We start from the raw sequence: 5,445 nt of genomic DNA on the forward strand, positions 1-5,445 counted from the left end.
GATGGCCTGTTTATGTCACATATTATCGTATTTTTGGTTAAGCCTACGAAGCATACAGTCATGTTTAAATTAAAGTTACCACAGACTAGTTTAAAACCAAAGTAAATTGTCTACACGCTGCTGTTACTGAGAGCGTCCGCTGTAGCCGCACTTGGAAAGCCAGCCCGACTGCGTCCTGTGAAACGACTGTGGATAGCTGAAAGCCATGAGCGTCTCTCTCGCACGATAATGGTGTTAAAACGAGCAATAATCTCCTCTATGCGGGCCATTGATGGCCTGTTTTTGTCACATATTATCGTATTTGTGGTTAAGCTTACCAAGCATACAGTCATGTTTAAATTAAAGTTACCACAGACTAGTTTAAAACCAAAGTAAATTGTCTACACGCTGCTGTTACTGAAGGCGTCCGCTGTCGCCGCACTTGGAAAGCCAGCCCGACTGCGTCCTGTGAAACGACTGTGGATAGCTGAAAGCCATGAGCGTCTCTCTCGCACGATAATGGTGTTAAAACGAGCAATAATCTCCTCTATGCGGGCCATTGATGGCCTGTTTTTGTCACATATTATCGTATTTGTGGTTAAGCTTACCAAGCATACAGTCATGTTTAAATTAAAGTTACCACAGACTAGTTTAAAACCAAAGTAAATTGTCTACACGCTGCTGTTACTGAAGGCGTCCGCTGTCGCCGCACTTGGAAAGCCAGCCCGACTGCGTCTTGTGAAACGACTGTGGATAGCTGAAAGCCATGAGCGTCTCTCTCGCACGATAATGGTGTTAAAACGAGCAATAATCTCCTCTATGCGGGTCATTGATGGCCTGTTTTTGTCACATATTATCGTATTTGTGGTTAAGCTTACCAAGCATACAGTCATGTTTAAATTAAAGTTACCACAGACTAGTTTAAAACCAAAGTAAATTGTCTACACGCTGCTGTTACTGAGAGCGTCCGCTATCGCCGCAACTGGAAAGCCAGCCCGACTGCGTCCAGTGAAACGTCTGTGGATAGCTGAAAGCCATGAGCGTCTCTCTCGCACGATAATGGTGTTAAAACGGCCAATAAACTCCTCTATGCGGGCCATTGATGGCCTGTTTATGTCACATATTATCGTATTTGTGGTTAAGCTTACCAAGCATACAGTCATGTTTAAATTAAAGTTACCAAAGACTAGTTTAAAACCAAAGTAAATTGTCTGCACGCTGCTGTTACTGAGAGCGTCCGCTATCGCCGCAACTGGAAAGCCAGCCCGAATGCGTCCTCTGAAACGACTGTGGATAGCTGAAAGCCATGAGCGTCTCTCTCGCACGATAATGGTGTTAAAACGGCCAATAAACTCCTCTATGCGGGCCATTGATGGCCTGTTTATGTCACATATTATCGTATTTGTGGTTAAGCTTACCAAGCATACAGTCATGTTTAAATTAAAGTTACCAAAGACTAGTTTAAAACCAAAGTAAATTGTCTGCACGCTGCTGTTACTGAGAGCGTCCGCTATCGCCGCAACTGGAAAGCCAGCCCGAATGCGTCCTCTGAAACGACTGTGGATAGCTGAAAGCCATGAGCGTCTCTCTCGCACGATAATGGTATTAAAACGGCCAATAAACTCCTCTATGCGGGCCATTGATGGCCTGTTTTTGTCACATATTATCGTATTTGTGGTTAAGCTTACCAAGCATACAGTCATGTTTAAATTAAAGTTACCACAGACTAGTTTAAAACCAAAGTAAATTGTCTGCACGCTGCTGTTACTGAGAGCGTCCGCTATCGCCGCACTTGGAAAGCCAGCCCGACTGCGTCCTGTGAAACGACTGTGGATAGCTGAAAGCCATGAGCGTCTCTCTCGCACGATAATGGTGTTAAAACGAGCAATAAACTCCTCTATGCGGGCCATTGATGGCCTGTTTTTGTCACATATTATCGTATTTGTGGTTAAGCTTACCAAGCATACAGTCATGTTTAAATTAAAGTTACCACAGACTAGTTTAAAACCAAAGTAAATTGTCTGCACGCTGCTTTTACTGAGAGCGTCCGCTATCGCCGCACCTGGGTCAATGGGAAGCCAAGTCCGACTGCGTCCAGTGAAACGACAGTGGGTTACATTGAGATAAACACACGATAAAGGTGTTAAAAACGGCCGATAAACTCCTCTATATAAAAAACTATTAATGTACTATTGTTGTAAGTGTAGGCTAGCCTATCATCATGGAGAAAATATAACTCGTTGTTGCTCCAAACGTACGTCTATGCAGTCGTTAATGACGGGTGAAGCCCAGGGCGTCTGCTACCATCGCGGATGGTTTTACACTGAAGTTGATTGAAAGCCATGCGCGTCGACATATTGACGCGCAAGGGCGCTATATGCGTGTGCAGAAAACGCAGAAGGACGTGACAAAACGGCCTTATATGACGCCCAGGGATGAGAACGGGTTGTCTAAGACCTTCCAATTTCAAGCTATGAAGGAAAAGTGAAGACGCGTTTACTTTTCATATTTCATGACAGTTGGCTGAGACGGCCAAAACATGCACTCGTGGAAACTTTTTTCAAAATCCACTTTGGGCTTGCAAGATGTTGTAAAGTGACTTTCTGTCACAATGCAGTACATGCACCTCAACACCCAACTTCATGAACACCACATCAGAGTGAATGATGCGACTGAACCGCGTGCGCTGGAGCCACCAGTGAGCGGCCAGTAGCTCATTGAGGCCCCTTGTGTTGTATGCGCTTGGTTTCAAGCTTCTAAGACCTTCCAATTTCAAGCTATGAAGGAAAAGTGAAGACGCGTTTACTTTTCATATTTCATGACAGTTGGCTGAGACGGCCAAAACATGCACTCGTGGAAACTTTTTTCAAAATCCACTTTGGGCTTGTAAGATGTTGTAAAGTGACTTTCTGTCTCAATGCAGTACATGCACCTCAACACCCAACTTCATGAACACCACATCAGAGTGAATGATGCGACTGAACCGCGTGCGCTGGAGCCACCAGTGAGCCGCCAGTAGCTCATTGAGGCCCCTTGTGTTGTATGCGCTTGGTTTCAAGTTTCTAAGACCTTCCAATTTCAAGCTATGAAGGAAAAGTGAAGACGCGTTTACTTTTCATATTTCATGACAGTTGGCTGAGACGGCCAAAACATGCACTCGTGGAAACTTTTTTCAAAATCCACTTTGGGCTTGTAAGATGTTGTAAAGTGACTTTCTGTCACAATGCAGTACATGCACCTCAACACCCAACTTCATGAACACCACATCAGAGTGAATGATGCGACTGAACCGCGTGCGCTGGAGCCACCAGTGAGCCGCCAGTAGCTCATTGAGGCCCCTTGTGTTGTATGCGCTTGGTTTCAAGCTTCTAAGACCTTCCAATTTCAAGCTATGAAGGAAAAGTGAAGACGCGTTTACTTTTCATATTTCATGACAGTTGGCTGAGACGGCCAAAACATGCACTCGTGGAAACTTTTTTCAAAATCCACTTTGGGCTTGTAAGATGTTGTAAAGTGACTTTCTGTCACAATGCAGTACATGCACCTCAACACCCAACTTCATGAACACCACATCAGAGTGAATGATGCGACTGAACCGCGTGCGCTGGAGCCACCAGTGAGCGGCCAGTAGCTCATTGAGGCCCCTTGTGTTGTATGCGCTTGGTTTCAAGCTTCTAAGACCTTCCAATTTCAAGCTATGAAGGAAAAGTGAAGACGCGTTTACTTTTCATATTTCATGACAGTTGGCTGAGACGGCCAAAATATGCACTCGTGGAAACTTTTTTCAAAATCCACTTTGGGCTTGTAAGATGTTGTAAAGTGACTTTCTGTCACAATGCAGTACATGCACCTCAACACCCAACTTCATGAACACCACATCAGAGTGAATGATGCGACTGAACCACGTGCACTGGAGCCACCAGTGAGCGGCCAGTAGCTCATTGAGGCCCCTTGTGTTGTATGCGCTTGGTTTCAAGCTTCTAAGACCTTCCAATTTCAAGCTATGAAGGAAAAGTGAAGACGCGTTTACTTTTCATATTTCATGACAGTTGGCTGAGACGGCCAAAACATGCACTCGTGGAAACTTTTTTCAAAATCCACTTTGGGCTTGCAAGATGTTGTAAAGTGACTTTCTGTCACAATGCAGTACATGCACCTCAACACCCAACTTCATGAACACCACATCAGAGTGAATGATGCGACTGAACCGCGTGCGCTGGAGCCACCAGTGAGCGGCCAGTAGCTCATTGAGGCCCCTTGTGTTGTATGCGCTTGGTTTCAAGCTTCTAAGACCTTCCAATTTCAAGCTATGAAGGAAAAGTGAAGACGCGTTTACTTTTCATATTTCATGACAGTTGGCTGAGACGGCCAAAACATGCACTCGTGGAAACTTTTTTCAAAATCCACTTTGGGCTTGCAAGATGTTGTAAAGTGACTTTCTGTCACAATGCAGTACATGCACCTCAACACCCAACTTCATGAACACCACATCAGAGTGAATGATGCGACTGAACCGCGTGCGCTGGAGCCACCAGTGAGCGGCCAGTAGCTCATTGAGGCCCCTTGTGTTGTATGCGCTTGGTTTCAAGCTTCTAAGACCTTCCAATTTCAAGCTATGAAGGAAAAGTGAAGACGCGTTTACTTTTCATATTTCATGACAGTTGGCTGAGACGGCCAAAACATGCACTCGTGGAAACTTTTTTCAAAATCCACTTTGGGCTTGTAAGATGTTGTAAAGTGACTTTCTGTCTCAATGCAGTACATGCACCTCAACACCCAACTTCATGAACACCACATCAGAGTGAATGATGCGACTGAACCGCGTGCGCTGGAGCCACCAGTGACCGGCCAGTAGCTCATTGAGGCCCCTTGTGTTGTATGCGCTTGGTTTCAAGCTTCTAAGACCTTCCAATTTCAAGCTATGAAGGAAAAGTGAAGACGCGTTTACTTTTCATATTTCATGACAGTTGGCTGAGACGGCCAAAACATGCACTCGTGGAAACTTTTTTCAAAATCCACTTTGGGCTTGTAAGATGTTGTAAAGTGACTTTCTGTCACAATGCAGTACATGCACCTCAACACCCAACTTCATGAACACCACATCAGAGTGAATGATGCGACTGAACCGCGTGCGCTGGAGCCACCAGTGAGCCGCCAGTAGCTCATTGAGGCCCCTTGTGTTGTATGCGCTTGGTTTCAAGCTTCTAAGACCTTCCAATTTCAAGCTATGAAGGAAAAGTGAAGACGCGTTTACTTTTCATATTTCATGACAGTTGGCTGAGACGGCCAAAACATGCACTCGTGGAAACTTTTTTCAAAATCCACTTTGGGCTTGTAAGATGTTGTAAAGTGACTTTCTGTCACAATGCAGTACATGCACCTCAACACCCAACTTCATGAACACCACATCAGAGTGAATGATGCGACTGAACCGCGTGCGCTGGAGCCACCAGTGAGCCGCCAGTA

This window comes from Sardina pilchardus, unplaced genomic scaffold (assembly GCF_963854185.1).
Source record: "Sardina pilchardus unplaced genomic scaffold, fSarPil1.1 HAP1_SCAFFOLD_106, whole genome shotgun sequence".
Taxonomy (NCBI): domain Eukaryota; kingdom Metazoa; phylum Chordata; class Actinopteri; order Clupeiformes; family Clupeidae; genus Sardina; species Sardina pilchardus.